The sequence below is a fragment of the Ceratosolen solmsi genome, unplaced genomic scaffold (assembly GCF_000503995.2).
Source record: "Ceratosolen solmsi marchali unplaced genomic scaffold, CerSol_1.0 scaffold53, whole genome shotgun sequence".
Taxonomy (NCBI): Eukaryota; Metazoa; Arthropoda; class Insecta; order Hymenoptera; family Agaonidae; genus Ceratosolen; species Ceratosolen solmsi.
In genome coordinates this window covers 1,096,514-1,119,681 of record NW_011948441.1, presented here as the reverse complement: position 1 = coordinate 1,119,681, position 23,168 = coordinate 1,096,514, and the positions used below count along the sequence as shown (strand labels likewise).

Sequence of the window (23,168 nt, the reverse complement as noted above, 5' to 3'; positions counted from 1 at the left end):
ACATGATTAACTATGTAACATTTTAATCAAATATAAAACTTATATACAAATATTATTTAATACATTCTATAAAATGAAAATAAAAAATCGGAATCGTAATTTAAAAATTTGTTAAAGTATACTAAGTAAATAATTTTACTAATCATCAAATGCACGTACACACGAATTTTATATTATTTGAGGAGGTGTTCTAACTTAGCATGCTATTCAAACGTGATTTTAAACAACGACTAAACTATAAAATAAATATAGTATCATTTTATGGACTATTTTGTATTGGATAAAGCTCTTAGTTAAAAATTAACTATATTTTATCAAATTTTGGGTAGTTGGAGTTCGAAAGTATTGGTTTTTCGACTAAAAGTAAACAGTTAGCAGTTTTATAATGTTCCATTATAAAATATTTACATCACTTGTCTTAACACTAGTTATGATTGTATATTTACAAGATATAGCAGTAGCTGTATGTACTAAATTTACTTACTACTTTACATAATCTTTGGTATTTAAATCTACTTTGACAAGTATTTTTCTTAAGATAATTCGTAATAAAATCTAAAATATTAATGCAATATTTACGATTATGTAATCGACAACTGATAACAATGTAATATCATTATACATATAATAATTTATATTTCTTATTAATGATTTTAATTATTTTAATTTGTAAGTGAAAAATGCTATATTATAATAAATAAATGTTTAAATTTGGACAATAACTTTAACAAGATGTTTATTTGGTTTTATACTATAACACATAATAAATAGGTTAAAAGAAAAACGCACGTTGAATGTATCATTGAAGCTGCAAATGCATGCCAAAAAGTAGCAAAAGATAAAAACATTAATTGTGTGGTAAGTAATTATGTATTTTCACTTTCAGTTGTTCATGATTCAATAAAAATAGCTCTTTATTTTCAGATGAAATATTACAGTACGAAATGTTTTAAATAAAATAAGATTTTAAAATTTCAAAAATTTATTTCTGATTTGAATTGTTATATATTTGGAAAACAATTTTATGCATTTCTATGAATATGAATAAATTAAAAAATCTTTTAATTTAAAAATTATTAGAAAATTATTTATTTTCTTATATTTTTGATTTTATGTCATATGTAGTATCTATAACTGATTTTTGTAAACAAAATAGAAATAATATTTTGTGAACCAGTACTTCTTATTTTAAAATAGGTGTATTCCAAGGCAAGGATTAATATCTCCAATAGCTGTGATCTTTATAAACTCTGAAAATAATTGTAAGATGAAGCAACATACAATATAGTATAAGCATAATAAAATCACATCATACGTTTTCTTCTTACACATTTTATTATTATATAGCTTTAGTAGTATATATATATATATACTTTTTTAATATGTTGTTATGATCATCGATCTAATCCAATAATTCATTGAAGTTAAAATAAATAATCAATTTCTCATTCAAATAGTAAAATCGATCATATTTGAAGCACTATGATTATTGTTTAAGGATATTGAGTTAATCAAATAAACTTAAATTATATAATTAAACTTTTTCTAATGTACATTAGACGAATATAAGTATTCCAGATATGCCTTAATACAAAAGCTTTATGAGTTATTATATTATTTCCGATTATAATATCGAGTGATAGGAAAAATAGATTTTTTCTCTATTAAAGTAAATGTAATGCTTTTTTGAGAGTATTTTTGCAAGGAGTGGTGGGGAGGCATGAATGACAGCAACATTGATTGGGTAAAGCACCGAATGACCGAATACGATTTGTATTAAAAGACTCATGAAATACTTGAATATATATATGCGAGAGCATTAATTGTTGTTAAATGAGTGGGACGTAGCAGATAAGAATTCAATGAAAATTAACTGTAGAGGGGTCAAAGTAGTGAACACATGTATAAAAGCGTACAAAATTTTAATTTGAGATTCTTTTCTTCGTCGGATCCTCAAGGTAATTTTTAGAGTTTAATATATAAATTTCATTCGGAAAAAATTTTTTAACATATGATGTTAATACATATATAGAAATATGTTTGATTGCATATGTTAAATATATAATACTTATTATAAAATAACAGCATATTTTATCCTGATATTTTTAAATTCAAGACAATTAATTAATTTGTGGATATATATAATTGATAGAGAGTTTCCACAAATGTTTTTTATTTAATAAATATTAAAATAATTCGACTTTTTCATCATTAAATTTTATCGTTAAATTTTTATTTTTCAAGACATAAAATTAATAAAAAATATTTATTTTGTTAAATATGAAATGAATCGGCACATCATAAAATCCCATAAAAATTATTATTGACAGTCACAAGTATGTACTGAATATTTGATAAATAAGTTAAAATTATTAAGAGAATATCATTCAATTTCTTATATTTATTGGATACTAAATTATACAAATAATTATACTTTATGAATACATTCTGAATGATATAAAATCTTTTTTTTTATTATTACATTACACAATTGTGGATAAAATAAGTACCAATGTATTAAAGATAGATACCCTAGAACGTATAAAATGTTTTATTTTTGAATTCATGATAAACTATTTGTAGTATAATATTGTTTTCTTCAAAATTATTTATATACCCTCTTTTTATATGTGCATCCAAATTATTAATTAAATTATTCTTTTTAATATGCGTATGTGAAATACGTAAATTTTGGATTTATTACATTTATACGTGCTCTATCAAAATCCCTCTGTCTAATAAAAAATTGAGTAACTATATTTTATTAATAATACAAATATGATAATATTATTGAACTAATCTTTTTATTCCTATTAATAACAATTCATTATTAAAAATTTAAAAATGATTGAATTAAATTTTATAGGTACTACTTTTATAAACAAATACTTATTATTGTGTAATATGAAATAATTAGTTAACTTTTCTTGAAAATGAAACTTCCATATATATGATATTTCAATGAATATATGCATAAAATTATTCATAATAAAAATACTAAATATCAAAACGAGTTAAAAACGAAAATGCATAAACTAGCTATAAACCATGGATTGTGGCAAAATTGTATAGAATAACAAAATATAATATTCTACGAATTGTTTATAAAGAATATGATATATAATTTAAATCACATTTGTTAATTTTACGTAATATAAAATTCGACATAATCCTTATAATTTAACGAATAGTAAAAAATTATTCATTTTTATCAAATCTTTTTTAGAAATTCATTTGGAATAAATAATAATTTATTAAAGATTTATTAATCAACACAGTTGTAAAATAGTGGATTTCAGAATTCATAATTTCAGAATGTTTTCTTACAAATTATTGGTATGCCTCTTTTTTGCAATTGTTATTTTCTTCAATGTAGAAGCTTTTCCTGACGAGGTATGTACATACAAAATTAATGATTAGATCAAATAAATTTTTTGTTTTTCTGAAAAAAAATTATTTTCGAACACCATAATCACGTTAAACAATTTTTATGTATTTTAATTTTAACGATTTTATTACTGCAAATTGAAAAATACATTTCATATTCGTAAACATAATTTTTCAACGTATGAATATTTAAATTCAACAATTAAAATATTAAATATTATGCAATATGTAATGCAATACGTTTAAGAAACTTTGTGCATAATATTTAGTAGTTTAAATGCTTATTTTTATAAATTCTATATTTAATTTGTAAATACCAAAAGTTGTATGTTTAGTTACTTTATCATAAATAATGTCAATTTTTTATAGTATGAGAAAGGGAAATGTCTACGGGAAGCTATTAATGCGTGCAAACACATAACGGATGAATCAAACTACGATTGTGTTGTAAGCAACCATAATTTTTTATTATATTTTAGTTTTTAAATAATTAAATTGAACTCTTTTTATTTTTAGAATGCATATCATATGAAGCATTGTCAGAAGGTTTAACCAATTTCTCCTAAATGTTGTTATATTCTACAAATATAAATATTTAGCTATTATCTTACTATCTGTAATCACTTTAAATATTTTGTGATTTAAATGTTTATATCTGTTATTAAATTATATCGAATGATCTATATTTTCTTTATTTCTTTGAATTGTGCAATTTAAAGACATTAGTTTTAGATAATTTACTATTTTTATGTATTATTTGAGTACTTACTTTTTTCTGTTTTAAAAGATTTAGGTATTTTGCAAAATTAATAATTTGTTAATTCAATTTTATATATTTTGCGATGAAATAATTAAATATTTAGTCTACGATCTAACTAAAAGATTTAATTATATAGTTTTGATAAATAAAATATCATTTTATAATGATTCTTTCTACTCGCAATTACAATTTCTTTAAATGTAATGTGCTTTTTTATATATATTAAGAAGTATGTAGAATCAATATAATTCACTGTAAAAAATAATTTATTACTTCTTCTTTTTAATTTGACGTTGCGAGAAAACAATTGATTAAAAATTAATATTTTTTATATGGATGATGCTATTACTATTTCATATCAATTATTTGTTGATTAATTCCAATAAAATATTAAATAAAATAAATCAATATTTGATTTTTTCCAAGTCATAGTGTAATGACCATTAAAGACTGACCTTTTCTTAAATTCATTAATAATGCATAATCTATTAGAATTTTATTATTTTCAATATCATATTTTAGACATTTTTTATATATATAAATATATAAAAAATATTGGTATAAAAGTTTATAAGATAATTGAAGATATACAGTCAAACTTTATAAAATCAACTGAAATTAATCAAAATATTTTTGGGAATAATATTGATTTTAATAATATAAATTTCAATCAACAATTTGATTTCCAATCAAATTATTTCCTATTAGGTTTATCTTTATTAGAGGATTTTCTTAAATTTATTTGGATTAATTATACCATAGATATTAAAATTTTAATTAAATTTACAAAAGCTATTTTTTAATTTAATAAGCTTTACTTTAGTGTACTAAAAAATTTCCAATTTTTTTGATAAAGCTTTTAGTTCTTCATATGTTCTATGCTCAAAATATTGAGCGGTCTAACTGGATTATTATTATATTAAATGAATAATTGCTATTATAATTGACTAAAAATAATAATCTCTATAATTTCAGTAACATATAAAATTTTATTTTAATTACTATACATATTCACTTTAATATTTTTAATAAAAAATTATTTATGAAAGATAACATTTTACTTATTTTGTTTAATAGAAATTAAATATAACGTTATTACATTTGCATATATTGTCTTTGTTTATCTGAAAGTATATTACGTCTAGAAAATTCTACTGGATGAGCTCTATTGCCACTGAATAGAGGTCTTAAATGGTTTTTTAATTTACTTAGAAATCTGGAAGTATTACACTTTACAGTGTAACCCTTTAAACTAATAGTTAATTACTTTTATCTTTGTTGCCGATCACTATTTTACACGAACATGTAGGCGATTTTCGAGATCGAAAGCTAATACGACGAAAATGTCATCCAAGTAACAAAATATGCGTTGTTCCAAGAATGGAGAATGGATATATCAAATTATTATTACTCTATGGAAAGGAATTGAAATTAATCAATATTCAATATTTTGAGGAACAGAAAGTCGAATATGGTTAAAGTATTTTTAGCTTTAGCTTTAATAGATCAGCAACGATCTAGTAATTAGAACAATAAGAGATATCAATCATTGTCACACTTTCTATTCTTATATGACTAGGATTGCCTATTCTTTCTAAATTTGTCGATTTTATGAAAGGAGTTTGTGCATTGCAAGCATGAATACATTAGGATAAAGTGAAAGAAAAAGAGAGATATAGAGAAGATACTAAGAGGAAACGATAAAAAGTTCCAGACATTTATTATATCTCACATTCAGTAAATAAGAACGTGATTAAAAATAGAATACTTAAATTGACCTTAAAAAAAATTTGTATATATATATCCGAATATTTTGTGTTTAACCTCAACATTTCTATTACGTTTGAAGTTTCTTAATATAATGATAATATTTCTATATATAATAAAATTGAAGAATGACGAGAATTTGAATTTATTATTTTTTAAATTTATAATTGATTTTAGAACTATTACGAACATGTTATGTTTTTAATGAAATCCTTATTTATCCATTAAATGACAAATACAATATATATACCTAAGTTGAAGTAAATTAAAATTATATTTATTTCTTATTATACAATGTATTAATTTATTTTCTAAACCATGCATTCGGTTTTGAAAAATGTAGATATTCCTTTAATGTAAGCTATTTATGATCAACAGTATAGCTGGTTAACTAACTTATTTGAGAAATTTTATAAACCAACACCATTTTATTTATATCCATATTTAGAAATGAAATTGAAAATGGTATTTTTTAAATCATGTTTTTTGTACAAAACAATCTCGTCAAGAAAAGACAGTTTATTATTAACTTAATGTAATTATATTACATTTATATTCATTATGTATCTCCAGTACAGTTACTACATATTAGCAAACAATAGTTTATAATACTCAAATATTAAAAAAATTTTTAACCCTAAAATACAGTATTATATAGTGTAATATTTAATAATATGTAATATGTAATAATAATCAGGCTATAATATCGTATCTCTCCAATAATAATTTAAACAATTATTATTAAAATTTGGTTGAAAGTAAATAATAGTCTATAAAATATTATTATTAAATTATTATTGGTTAAAAAATGTTTATAAAATAGTGTCCCGTTTCATCAATTTGAGTAAAGTATTGATAGTCGCACAATGATCAGTTACAAGCTATTTGTTTACCTACTTGTATTTATTATCTCATTCAATGCAGGAGTAATAGGAAAAAAGGTAATGTATATCACACAAACGATTCTAATAATAATTTTTTTTTATACAAGCTGGGCATTTTTAATAAAAATTTCGTAAATGATCTCGTATCTGAAATTATCAGATGAGTTTTTTTAATTTTGTAGTTGGTTCATTTATTCATAATTTATAGTAATAATTTTATGTAATGCAAATAAAAAAAGTATGTTTTTATAAATATACTAATATTAAAAATATATTAATGTATCTTTAAATAAATAAATCTAGATATAACCTATTCTATTATTCATAATCTAAATTTGTAATTTAAGGAATATATTTTACAAATGTGAAATGTTTTTATAGTCTGAAAAAAATTGTGCTCATGAAGCTGACAAAGTATGTAACAAATTACCCGCAGAAGAAAAACACAGCTGCATCGTAAGTAAACATACAAATTTACTAACTTTATTATTTGAGTAATTTAATTAAATATTTCTTTATTTATAGGAATCTTATTTTGCTAATCACTGCACTGGATAAATTACCACTTAAAAATATATCATGTTTTTCCAGTAATTTGGATTTTTATGTTTTTAACTAATAAAACTATAATAATTATTATGTATATACTCGTTTTTAATTAATAAAACACTCACACACACGCGCGCGCGCGCACACCCGCACGCACGCACGTACGCACAATATTTATATATATATATATATATATATATATATATATATATATATATATACATATATATACATATTTATAAATATTTATCAAATAACCATTAGATTTTCACTAATACAGAAATATGTGCATCTTCAAATTACTTTTTAATTTTATTCTTAAAATTAGAACTCAATTTTCTTCTTTCTGTTACCAAATAAATTAAGGTATAATAATAAATTATTTGTTATATACTTGTACAGTATATAAAGCAAAATTGAAATATTAGCGTTTGTAAATACGAAAAGAAAAGAAAATAAGATAGCAAATTATTGTAGTTTATGAATATTAAGAAAATATCCATAATTACTAAATAGTTAAGGTTGTTAATTGACATTTGAATTATTGTGCAATATAAAGATATTATATATTTGAATAAAAAACTCTTGCTACAACTATTAAATTTTGTTATATTTACAATGGAAATATATAATTATGAATTTCATTAATTTATAAAATAATATCAATTGAGTATTTTTCAATAGAATTTATTTCGAAATAGTTTATAACCTAGTAATGTAATAAACTTTAACAAAAAATTCTTATAAAAAATTCATAGTTATGTTATCGTTTAAATGCCTTGGTCACTCATTAAAAAGTATGTCCTACTGCAAATAAAAAGAAACGTGATTTGTAATAAGAAATGAACTTATAGATTCAAAATTACATATTTTATAATTGTTATTATTGTACAACGTGTAATGAAATAATCAAAAATATGAAATTCTGTAGTTGAATGTAACATAAAAAGTAAATGCATAAAATATAACATATTAAAGCCTAATTTATTGTATAACGGTATGTTGTAAACCGAAGAAACTATCAAACATATATAATAATGAATGTGCATTTGAAAAAAAATTGTATAACTATTTTTTATTATCTATTTTGACGAAGTAATTAATTTTTGTATTTCACATAAAATGTAACTATAAATATAACATTAAATATTATGATTTTGATACAAGTTGCTATTTTGTGACATTATTATTCTTAAAATTTGCATAAAAATTTAAATAATATTTTCAAATATTTGTTAATTTAAATAAAAATTTATGTTCATGTCAATTAAATTCCTCGTGTTATTGAACATAATGTAAAAAATATACTAGAAAATCGTGCTTTTTTCATAAAATTCATGAAACAATAAAATATTATAAATTATTTAACGAAGATTTTTAGACATCTTCAAATGAGGTAAATTATTCTCTATGAAATATTTATTAGTTAGGTGAAACTAAAATACAAAAATATTGAATAATATTTCATGTTGTTTTAAAATATAATAATATCAACATGTTTTGTTATAAATTATTTGTATTGCTATATTTTATATTATGTATTATCTATACTGTGGAGATGTTAGCAAACGATGATGTAAAGTGTAGAATTATTTATATAAATATTTATATAATTTTTTAATTTATGATATTGTAATATATGCAAGTTTTTAATATCTGTCATATATTATTGAAAATATTTGTGATTCCATACTATTATATTTTTTAAATTATATTTTTATAATTATATAAATATTTTTAACTAATATTTTTAGCTTAGTCTGTTTTAATATATAAATAAAAATCTTTGTAATTACGACATTAGAATTTTACAATATCATAAATATTTGTTTATCTTTCAAATAATATATCAATTATTTATATAGTTCACAATATAGCTTACAAGTACAAATAATATATATGTATATATATATATATATATATATATATATATATCGTAATACAAAATATCATATTCGATTACTTTATAGGAAAGCATAAGGCAATGTTTCGCAAATGTTGTAAAATCATGCAGTAAACATAAGAATTCAAAAAAGCGTCATACTTGTGTGGTAAGTAAAAAAAAAAGAAATATGTATCTTTTTTTGTTAATTTTTAATTATTAATTAAAATATGTTTTATATTTAGGAAAAAAAATTTGCTAGAATATGTAATGGTTAAAGGGTATTTTAAAAGTGTTTATATCAATGAAATATAATTTTGCATTCTCTACTTGTATGTGAATATATATTTTATATGCTATAGTTATAATAAAATATTATAAAATAAAATATTTAATAATGATGCATTGAAATTAATGCTGATATTAATTTAATTTTCATTATTTTACGATTTAAGCAAATATATTGATAAAAGAGAATATTAATAATTTATATTAATCTTGTAATTTATTTTTAAATTAAGATATAATTATATTGAAATTTGTATTCAAAATTATATTAAATTAATTTTAGCTAAAAGGCTTTACATTGTTGTAATTCTGATTATTTTTTATATATACTCTTCATTTACTTTCAATTTTGAAAATATATTAAACTTGAAGTTTAATTTTTGGAAGAATTTACTTCATTCTGATTTCTTCAACTGATTTCTTATATGCGAATCACTATCATTTGATTATTCTTCTTATTTCATTTAGCTTATTTTCTTATTTAAGATGTAAATATTGCGTAATGAAAGTCACACGAAGTGATTAGATGATTACTTATTTACCGCCGTTAATTATTTTATTATAATTATATTTTTATATTATATTATTATTTATATTTTATATAATTACATGATAAAAATACTTAAAATAAAGAATTCAAAAGACAAAATAAGAAATAAAAATGTCAATATGAAAATTATATCTTTATGTATTTAAATCAATATTATTTTATTTTTTATTCGTAGCTCTTGAATACTTGGCAATCATTTTATATATCCTTGAATGCTATAATACCGTTAAAAAGTTAGAGTATCTAAACATTTAATACATAATACTATTTATTCAAAAGTTCAAAATTCTAATACGTATACAATAATTAAATATTATTCATTGCTTTAACCTACGATAGTGTGTTTATAGATCAAATTTCACTCTGTGATTTTATTGTGGCGAGACTTATGGTTGTTCAATATAGGACGAAATATTCGGAACTCGCCATATCCTGAGGTAATTGTTCGCGAATTCTACTTGTGTTACTTAGACTCGTTACGAATACGTTAACAACTAGACAGTGCCACCTGGTTAACGTCTTGAGAGATCCATCAGGCAACATCAGAAGTGGTGATAAGAATCACTGATATTATGGCAATGACATGACCAACTGATTAATATGGAAAAAATTCTATAGCCATTCCAACAGTGGAAAATAAATAATACTGAATAGTATTGACTGATAATATTGATAAATTACGCGTGTAGATATAGAATGAATAGATTGTCGCATACGCTCGAACCTTATGGTCAGAATCTTAATTAAAATATGGAAGTATACTTCAAAATCATTTATATAAAAAATAAAATTTATTTGTACATATTCATGACCGAATGTATCGATTAATTTTATTTTACAGTTTACTCAAATATATTTTAATATTATAAAATAATCAAATCGTGAAGTTTCAAGTTTTTTTTTATATAAATTTTAGACATAAAATATAAATTTGACACGAGCATTTCTAAAAATACTAATAAATTATATATATTATTATACATCAGGTAAAAAATTATACTAATATCTATTTTAATAAAAAATATCTTTAATTGCATTATGTTACGATACGTAGTAGTTTTATACATTTTCTGCATATTCAGCATAATTGTTATTTCAACAGTAACAGGAACAGTACGTATTTAAACTATTTTAAGCTGAAATTATTATTATTGTTTTATTTTAAAAAGATATAGTGAAAAGGTAATTATAAAATTATCGATTAATTTTCGATAATTAAATTAAAATTATCGATTTAATTTCAATTATTTAATCATAAACACAACATAAAATAGTCAGCTTTTGTTTTTCACAAGAACATCCCTTTGGTTTTATCTTTGAGGAGTATAAATATATTTTTTTGTTATGTATGTGTTTGTAAACATAGGCATGTATGCATATGCTTATAATGTATACTTGATCAAATTTTTTATTATAATTAAAAAATATACATTAAAAATATAATATTAATTGAAAATATATTTTAAGTCTTTCATTTTGAAAAATAAAATAAATATATTCTACGCTTGAAAACGATAATCTATACAGTTATTATAATATATTTGTTAGGGAGTAGCGGTAATAACTAACAAATTTCGGGCAGAGTCGGTTAAAGCATGCAAACACGTTGTAGATGCCAAGCAAAAATATAAGTGTCTCGTACGTAGTTCGATATAAACTTTTAATATTATTTAAATAATTAATTACTCCATGATATTTATTTTTCAGGTGAAGTATTACAGTAAGCTTTGTGAAAATAAAAAATTGAAATAAAAATGCAGAACTAAAGCCTATCGAAAGCTTTTTTATATTACTATTTGTAATACATATTTATAATTTTTTTAATATATAAGCTGTAACATTAATATAAATTAAAATAAAAAATACGTACCATTATTTATTATACTACAATACATATTGTTATTGTATACTCTGAATGTGCTTTGGTATAAATTTATTGCAAATTTTGTCTACAGGTTAAAAGTAAAATTATGGATTACAACACACAAAATGCAATATTGTACTTCTCTAAAAACTTTGCATTATATATCAACTCTTCATGTTTACGTCTACAATTTTAAATAATATAAAAATAGTAATGCATATATATATATATATATATATATATATATATTATAATTGACTCATTCATTGAGTATATTATGTAATTATGTATATCGAAGATGAATAATTAATTGAGCTAAGAATTGGTGTTAAATAATTATTTTTTATTTTGTCAAAATATTTAATTGAACGACGTTCTATTTATGTATTTTATTACTAAGTATTACATTGTATCGGGATAATAAATATTTGATAACAATTTCTTCTGATTTTCAAACAATACATATTTATTTGTCAATTTAAAATTGTATTCAGTATGAATTTTTGAAATAAATAAATATATTAGTAATATTCTAATCTTTGATCGCATATCTTTAATATACTAAGAGAAGAGATACAATTAAAATCTGATAGCAACCAATAACTAACAATTCCTGTCACCGTACACCAATCATATTTGTCACTTGCATATCTATACACTGTTACTGATCGCTATCGTTTAATCTACTATCCCGTTATCTTTTCCCTTTTATCATTTGTTTTTTATTCATCAGACATTATGTAACCTTTCATCACTGCTTATTTTTACACTGTGTCTTATTTCATTGTCCTCACCTACCATTGTTCTCTGTTACAATTTTTCTTTTCCCTCTTTTTATTATATTTTTGCCTTTTCCACGTTAAACTATACTGTAACTAAATTATTTCCTGTTATATCTACATGATTATAAAAATAAAATATAATAACTTCGTATAATGAATTTGGAAAATATGAAATATTGACAATTAATATTTTACAATACACTTTATTATTTTTTATTTTATTCTTCGAATATGATTTTATTACTTATTACTGCTGTTTCATAAAGTTAAGATGATTATTGTATTATTTAATGAATTTATTGATTATCGAATTCATTAGTTTTCGATTTATTATCGAATTCTTAAAATCATAACTACAAACAATTAAACTTTACATTTATTATGCGTATACTTTTCTGTAATTTCATTTGTTAATTATGAAAGAAGTATAATAGTTGGGCTTCAAAATTTATTAATTTGAAATGGATATGTATGAATTTCATATTAATAGTTAATAAATTTAATTTAAATGTTATTCATTTATTTATTTTTTAAAAATGATAATAAACTTCTAATACATTTTTAATACGGTTTTACAAAACATTGAATTAAATATTTTTGCATATTTAAATAATAAAATAAATATTTAAACTTTAAACAATAAGTATTTTGAGTTTGATATATTGGTTCTAAAAATAAGAAACCATGTAAATTGGCTTTTGAATGATGTATAATATATACATGCAAGTTTGTAACATAAAAGCTATTAATTTACTATTAATTCGATCCTTTCGCAATAGAAAAGTTTTTGCAGTCACTTAACTCAACTTAAAAAAAAACACATAGATAAATATATAGATTTACAGATACAGAACCAGCGAGAGAGAGAGAGAGAGAGAGAAAGAGAATCAACAAATAATTTTTGTATTGCGTACTTGGACACCCATAGTTCTGTCATTTTCAAAGGAGATCAAAGTGTTCTTAATTATTTATTAAATCAAAAATTTAATTGGATGAAGTTTACGTTATTTTATCATAGTTTCGTAATTGTCATTTAAATTTTATATTCGATTTTGCAGACTTTTTGCATCTAATTTAATTTGAATTAATAGAATTCAAAAAGATAAAACAAAGTGTTAATTTTACATTTTAAACTTCTTCATTACATTTATAAACAAAATTTTATTACCTTTTTTTGTTATTTTTTAACAAGTGATATAATATACGTATATTTAAAATTTGTTTTTAATTATATTGAATACACATTACAATAATCATAATACGATTAATTAAATAAAATAACTAAATTTTTTATTCTATATATATTTTATAATAATTATATAATTTTATTGAATTCTAAATTAATAAATTGCATTAAAAATTATATAAAAATTTTATTATATTTTATAATAAAATATGTTAATGATATAATTTAACCATATTTCATTATATTCAATGTCAAATTATAAATAAATAAAAACAGTCCTTATTAATTAGTCTACTGAATATATGTAAATGATAAAATTTTTATATTTTAAAATTCGTTACCATGTTATTGTACATTGAATTATTTAATATCAAAATCATATGTAAATTTTTTTTTTTTAATTTATATAATAATTAAGTAAAATAAACATTAATGTATTAATAGTTTATGAATAATTTTTTATTTAATAATAATATTTTGGAACAAGATGATTTAATTCTATTTAATATTTATTATATGAAATATTTATTTTATGTTTTAATTTTAATTGAGACAATATTTTTTATTGTTATAATTTATACAATTATCACGATTTCATAATTTATGTAAAAATATTTATTTTGCCACTTAGTTTAAGTTATGTTTTAATATACAATATAAGGTAAATAAATGTACTCTGAGTATTACGAATATATTAATGTTAGCAGTCTTTATTAGTTTGTATATTTTAAAACATTTAGTTAAAATAGTGGAGAAAAGACTTATTTCTATTTTTGTTAATGTATATTTTGAGATAAATTATTACTATCCCATTTTTTGCATATTATTTTTTACGTATGTACATAAAGGTCATTCAAATTACTTTTTTTATTTAGAAATTAACAAATTATGAATTAATTTTATTCTAAATATAACTGATTTCTTCTAGATTATAATTTCAAAACCTATTCGATAATTTTCAACATCTTTTAATTGATAGGGATTACAACAATTACAAAGAAGAAATTTAATAATAGATCTTAAGCTTTTAAATCATTGAAATATTAAAATTTATTTCATTTCTGTTTGATAGAATAACTGGTAAATTATGAGACATTAAGAATCTTTGCAATTTACGAATATATTTAGAACAGATTTAAAAGCAAAATAAAGAAAAAAATTCCTAACACACATTGTAAAACTGATTGAAATTTTATGTTTTTTTTTTATATAAATAATAGATATGAGCAAACAAATTTAATCTATAGTATTTAAATGCACCGAGAGGTATGACGCGAGTATGAATACATCATTTAATTGAATAAGAATAGTATCTGCATTTATAAAAGCTCAAATAACCTTGGATTCGCGGCGCACATTCTTACTTTCTCTATAATCTTCATCGCTGCGGTGCCGACCAGAAATAGAATACCATTACTTACACTGCGGGTGCAATCTTGTCCCTGTCACCAACCATTTCCCACCCATTTAAGATTATTACTTTTTTGCTTTCCCTTGTATTGCCCAGAATCAACCGTGTACGTATATATATATATATTATCTGATTATTAAGTTATTTTTTGTTCCTTTCAGTTTCGTCAAACGCGTAAATTAATATTTTATTGAGATATTTAATTTGGACTTACAATACATAACTTTTCTCTTCAGTCAATAACTATAATACTTTTTGGATTAGAAGCAAAAGCTATTGTAGTTTAACTTTAATATTATGTATAAGCTTATTTACTTAAAATTTCTTCTAATTTTAAGTACATAAATAAATAAACTGATTAAATTTATTTGAAATCTTCAGTTAATATGATAGGTAAAAGTTCATATCGGCGATGTTACATTGGAAGGGGAAAGTTTTATAAATATGCCATACTTACGTAAATACTTAAATTAGTTTTTCTACAATTGTCTATCATATAACTGATAATATTATTAAGGAAAGAGGATATTAAAATTTCATATTCACATTTGCTTAATCGATTCCTAGATTATAAAATTATAATTTTTTACTGTTCACGATAAATATTTTATGGTTCATAATTTTAAATTTAAATATAAGTTCAATAATCTATAAATTATTTACAATAATCTGTAAATTTCTTTCATTTCTGCTTATTAAGTAATTTATAATACGAAAAAAAATTATGACAAGTATTATAATTATTTATAATTTTAAAATATTTATTTTAAAAGTCATAAAATGATCAGGCAAATCAAATAGTTTTAAGTTTTGATTAAATTATAATGCATGTATATACAATCTGGTAACGGCCTAATAATAACAGATATTTGTTTTTGTTAAATAGAATATTTAGTTTATTGTATACAAAAAATTATTTATTAAAAAAGAAATTAATTAATTTTCCTAGTTAAGCCAGATTTGTAATAGATAAAAATCGTTATTTTTAACGAAATTCTTTTAGAGTAACTTTAATTAAATGTATAATTGAAGATAATGATTAAGTTTTTATTTCTTTATTTAATTTTTAAACGCTTTTATTTTAGAATCAGTCTGATATAAAATAATTTAAGACATCGTTCCATTTAATATTTAAATTAAAAATCTAATTCCTGTTAACAACATTGATAAATTATTAAAATAAATATTAATTTCATTGTATAAATATAATTTTTAAACATTTTTTAATACATTTATTTACTATTGATTAAATCATTAACTATACAGTGACTTTTATTTATATTACGTAATATTTATGTAAACAAAACAATTAAATGTAGAAAAATTGTGTGATAATGAAGATTTAATTTAAAGATTTTTTTATATTTCATATTCCATATTTCATGGCAATATTTCGATTACTTTTTCTTACTTAGCTCCTAAAATTTTAATGTAAATACATAAATATTTATTCGATAGTTTTATTTAATTTGCCACCTGCCCTAGAGAATGCTTAGGAAGGACTTAAGTGGAAGGGCTGTAGAGATATACATCGTGTGCACACTTCGTTAAATATGGTTTAATGTGGTTTATTGACAATTACATTATTGATAAGTTGGATTTTTTTCTTATAGAAGAGTGTGTCGATGCTATGTTCAATCACGACGATGCAGTTGCTCTGAACTGATATCCTGTAGTGAATAGTTCACCAACACGAGATGCTCTTTTGGATGGTGATGATATCGTTGCTGATCTTGTAAGGATCAGCAATGGATTATCCATACTGTGTGGCAAGGAATGTGTCAATACTATGTTCTTTGTAGTTTAATATTTGCTTGAAAGAGAGGAGATGGTGTCAACAGTTTATACTGCCGGTTAACGTTAACGTCAGCAAGAGATAGCTTGTTATCCTCTTTTTTCTTACTGTCTCGAGCTAAAATTTTACCTGATTGTCTCGTTTATGTCGATATTATATATATCTATCGTATCGGTTACACTAGTTTTTGAGATTATAAACTAGCCTAACATATCTGCTTTCAACGAAGAATGTGATAGGCAAAAATAATTTTCTTAAACTACTAAAAATATTAACATTACCTAAGAATAATTATGTATAATTTTTTTTCTTTATAAGTATTTTTTTTTTCAAAATTTTTGTTACAATATTAATATCTAAATTTTCTTTAGTCATTGTTTACATTAAATTTTATTCGAAAAAAAATGTATTTAATTAGTAAAATTAATAATACATTAAAAAATTCTTTATATACGGATAAAGAAGTGTTCGAGATTCCGAGAATCTCTTGAATATTTAGGTTTCGGGAAAACCTGAACCGTTATAATTTCTGGGTAAACCCCAACTATCATTGGACAACAAAAAAGTACATGATCGCATCCATTGTTTTCTAGCACCACAATCGCATCCATTGTTTTCTAGTACCACAATCGCCTCCATTGTTATCAGCATTAACTAGGCTATCGCCTAGATATTTAAGCCAAGCAGTCTTCGAAACACACGCTTTCTTGGTGCGGACCCCAAGGAAGAAACAGCCTCTTACATACAGGGGACACCATAGTGAACACGCTCTATGTAGGTAAGGGCACGATAGAAGGAAGACGCGTCAAATGACCTGTGCTGGAACATAAAAGGTACTGACACTATCTCCTTCATATCAAGAAAAGCCAGACTACACAAGACATACTCCCTAACAAGGAGTGTGTATAATAATTGCTAATCCTTGCAAGATCACCAACAATGAATCGTCATCATTAACAAGGAGCATTCGTGATGGTAAACCAATCATCACCAGATCAGGTCAAGGCTACTGTATCACTGTGAGTAAACAAAGTCTAAGACATAATCATTGCCAATCCTTACAAAATTAGCAAAATCTATTATTAACATAGTACAAACCATACTTCATACCAAGGAGCACAATTATTGCTGATCCTTACAAGATCAGCAACGATATCATCACCATCCAAAAGAGCATCTCGTGTTGGTGAACTATTCACTACAGGATATCAGTTCAGAGCAACTGCATCGTCGTGATTGAACATAGCATCGACACACTCTTCTATAAGAAAAAAATCCAACTTATCAATAATGTAATTGTCAATAAACCACATTAAACCATATTTAACGAAGTGTGCACACGATGTATATCTCTACAGCCCTTCCACTTAAGTCCTTCCTAAGCATTCTCTAGGGCGGGTTGCAAATTAAAATGAACTATCGAAATATATATATATACTATAATTAATATATACTATCTTTTACGAGTCATATATGATTCTGACAATGTATTGTTATTGCTGAAAAATGAAAATAGTTGACTAGTATAAGCTTTTATATTCGATAATATTATTAGATATATAGTCAGATTATAATGAGTACTGAATAAATATTTTTAAAATATTTATAGATTTTGAACTTAAATATAATCTATTGTTTTTTAATATAGTAACAAAAATTAATATAATTTGTACTTGTAATAATAATTCATTTGTTAAAATATGTTCATTTGTTAAACTAAGTCATTTAATATGAAGGGCTGTAGAAATGCCGTGAGTTATGATGAATATATGATTTATTTTACAATTTATAATACAATTATATATTCGTGTATTGGAATCATCTTGAGTCTAATGTGAAGATGCGATTGCTTGGAACGTTTCTTATGATGGATGTTTCACTACACAAGATGCTCCTTGATATCGTGATGTTGATGTTGATTTTGTAATGATCAGCAATTGATTATGCACACTCCTTATTAGCGAGTGTGATGTGATATTAATAATAGCGTCGTGCTAGTTTTGTGTTGACTGGCAATTATTTAGGTCTCACATACTTGTGTACTCATAGCGATACAGTGGCCTTGATCAGATCCATGGAGATGAGTAATTTACCATTATTCACGCTCCAAATGTCCGGGAGCGCGTGCTTGGTAGTCCGGCCCTTTCGTGGTATGAAGGAGATAGCGTTAACGCCTTTCAACTGTAGTACAGGAGGGTTGATGTATCTTCCTTCTTTCAGTGGGTCACTTAACTTGGTCACTAGTTATCACCGACAAGTAAGAGACCGCCCTTTGCTGCTGTGTCATCCCCACCTTTAAGGTCTCTCGCAAGAGTCCCCACTCAATGAGCTCCTAGTCTTAGTTTTCCAATCAGGGCGCGATACGTTTAGGCGGCATGATTGAACGTGCACGCCTCTTTTCCCACTTCCGAAGAAATTAGGCTTAGACAATGAGGATATCCAATTGAGTGTCTCTGACGGCAGCGCCTTCAAATGGATGGCTCACCCTTCTCCTGGACTTTGCGACCCGGTGGGGTCTTGGTCAAGCGTCGTCGCTTGACTTGTGCGACAGCCAACATTTGGCGTACTTGACACAACAATGTATGCGTTGTGACTCGTGACATTGAAGGCACACATATGTCGAAGATATGCCCGGATGTCGCACGAGCTGGGTTTCTCGTTACAATGAATTTTAGGAAATGTTTTTCAATTCGATTATTTTCACATATCTTAACTCTCGAAATATTCTCGCGTAAACAGACTCGCCGCGCTTTTACTGGTCAATAACAAAGGTCGTTTATTGCATTAAGAACAATTATTGCGTCTGTAGTACGAAGAGCTATAAATTGGCTGTTCACGAGTGTTTTCCAGATGTAACTAACCTTTCCAAGCCTTCAACGACAGTAGGAGTTAAGTTATGACCCTTGGTATTTTTCCCAAAATAATAAACGAGAAATTCTCTCAATCTCGAACAAAATGAAACCTATAAATATGTTTTACAATTATTAACTTTATATAATAAATTTAATTCTTGTAACTATAAATATATGAACATGTAGTTTGTTACGTTTTTTATAAAATAGAATTCTTTTTATTTGAAAATTTTTTCAAATTTGATTTGACATTAAATAGTAAAAAATGAATAAAACCAGTAAAACTTCCATTAAAATTATTGTAAGTAATTCTGTATTAGTGCTAAGATTATAACATTTTTGCTTTGAATTATACTTAATATATCAAATTTAATTAAACATAATTTCATAATAAAATGAAATTGTATTATAATATTTCTTGTTAAAAAATTCAGTTAATAATAAAAAATCATTCGAAAAAATATGGTTTGAATATACAACCATTTATTATAAACATAATTTTTTGTGATATTCATTCATGTTTTTATCAAATGCATCTCATACAATTTATCGTTGATAATCACACTAAATTATCACATAATATATATAATCAATTCATTAGATAACCGAGAAAATCTAATTGTGTATGAGGATTTAATGAACTACATACGATAAAATATTTTAAAAAATTATTTATCATTTAAATAACGCTCGAAATTGTCTCGGTTATTTGTCTCGTATATAGGTTACATTATTAAATTATGTTACAGTACATAGAGATAGAATATGACTAGTGAATACATTGATAATCTTCGGAATCACAAAATGCCAGTTTAATGTATGGTGTTCAATTTTAATGAATTTTTATTTAAACAATACAATTTTTTATTTTATTTATCATAATGAATTTTTTTTTATTTTTTTTGTCATAATGATTTTTCTTTTAATTTTATTTATTTTAATTGATAATATGTTTAAAGCTAAAACTGGAATTCTTTTATATGCATATTATATGTAAATGTTAATCCTTGTAATAGTTTTAAAGAAAATTACAATACAATACATAAAGAATTTATTCTACTTATAAGAAAGTAAAATGAACTGTTCTAGTTAAATTACATATCAGGCCAATGATATTCTGTTTGAACACTTCTTCCAGTGAAAAGAATATAGTTCTACTTTTTATTATTTTATTCTTTATTGCTTATTGTTTTTAAATAAATTAGTTACATTACATTACAACGAATAATTGTAAAATTTTGATATATATAAAGATATTTTACGTTTATTTTTTCCGCCTTTAATTTTGCCAAAATGAACTGTTAAAAAGTTTTTTATTGTCAATATTTTATAAATTAATTAAGATAAAAAATTGCAAAAATGAATATTCAAAATATTGCTAAGTACGATATTAAACGTTCTTATCTTTCTTCGGGATCTGCTACATTGTCACGTACTCCTTAAGAAATATGTAACTTTGATTCAAGGAACGTGTCATGTAGTCTCTTATGATGTAATAATTTATTAAAACCCACGCGTAAGGAGCATGAGTACGTGCAAGTTCTATAAGAACAAATAATGTGTATTAAGGAATGAGAAGAAACTAGTATCTGCGGAATAGGATGGATGTGGCGCCAGTAAGTTATTTAAACCTATTAGTCGTGAAATGCTGTCTTTTAAATATATGTTGGCATCAATGATGACTTGGATTGTAAGTATAAATAAACAGCAATGACAGAAGATTAAATCAAATAACATTTAGAAGATAAATACAGATTTCACAATTTTCCTGAAACATACTTAATATTTGATAGACAAATTCATATAGAACATACTGAACAAATCAAAAGCTAAATTACTTTATAGTGTGGAGAATAAATAAGACCATAAAATAATCTTACTCGGAAGAACAAATACCATATTAATTATTCTCTATAGCATATTATTAAAAATTAAACGTATTAAACATTATTTATTCTAATATTTTTATTCATATATTTAAAATATTATTTTTTTACAAAACAAATTTCAAGCAATACAAAATTTCATATAAAATTTTTATTTATTTGAAGTTTTATAAATATATTATAGTTTTATAAAAACTATAATACATTTTTTTAACCATACAAATTATAATATATGTAGTATCAAGAAAATTATTTACATTTTTAAATATATCATTAAAATAAAAAAAATAATATCAAACGTAAAAAAAATTATTTAGACTCATATTTATTATATTATATAGGTATCTAATGTATTTCATTATTACTTTTAATAATATAACCGATTTTAAATATTGTATATGTATACATTTCCAAATATATTTCGTATTTCATTCATATTATTATTTATAACAATCAATTTTTATTAAAAACGGTAATTGCTGGCAATCCCTTATCATATGTATACACATATCCGAACACATGAAATATACTATAAGAAACTTAATACTTTACAGTTCCAATATTCGTGTACTTTATAAAGACAAAATTATAATAAAGAAAATGATAGATAATTTTATTATATTTTACTTAATCATGTATATCACTTCATATTTTGCTTTATTCCAGATCTTGTTCTATTGTTTTTGTTTAGTGAAAATTATTTTAAAGATCAAACTGATGACATCAAGTGTTTTTAATCTCAAGCTTTATTTAATAAATATTACATGGTATTTTTTAATATTATATCTATTGATAAATATAAAAATGAAATAGGAAGAAATAAAGATAAATTTAATAATTAACAAATAAATAATTATAAATATAAATGTTCGATATATTCATTACTATTATTTGATTTACAGTATATATTCGTGAGCTGAATATTTTTTTAACTTCTACTTTCAGATGTATAATAATCTAAATGTTTGCAAAATAGAAATATAATTAATTCTCATTTTTAACAATTCTACATTTGATTTGCTAAATATAGACATAATATTTTGGTTTAAATTTTTAGTTGAGATTTAAAATATCGAATATAATCTTAGCATCTATTTATACTTTGTAGTATTTACATTACTGAATATTATATTTATATTATTTATAATATTTAATATTACATATAACTTCGGATAATATTCACAATCATATTTAGAAGCGCATAATTGTACATATAACTTATTTTATTTTTTTTTATTAAGTGTATTAATCGTCTTAAACTATAAAAAACTAACATATTGATATTACAATGAATATATTGTAGTTGATTATTATATAAATTTTTT

General features: G+C 22.9%; 2 long non-coding RNA genes across 2 annotated transcripts; both read left to right on the top strand.

Annotated features, from left to right (window-relative positions):
• Positions 1-314: 314 nt before the first annotated feature.
• On the top strand, positions 315-960 carry LOC105365683 (uncharacterized). The gene is made up of 3 exons (XR_912976.1): positions 315-463; positions 772-858; positions 925-960. It is a non-coding gene; the product is annotated as an uncharacterized LOC105365683 (long non-coding RNA).
• Positions 961-8,844: 7,884 nt separating this feature from the next.
• Positions 8,845-9,399, top strand: LOC105365682 (uncharacterized). Its single transcript, XR_912975.1, has 2 exons — positions 8,845-8,923; positions 9,318-9,399. It is a non-coding gene; the product is annotated as an uncharacterized LOC105365682 (long non-coding RNA).
• Positions 9,400-23,168: the final 13,769 nt, after the last annotated feature.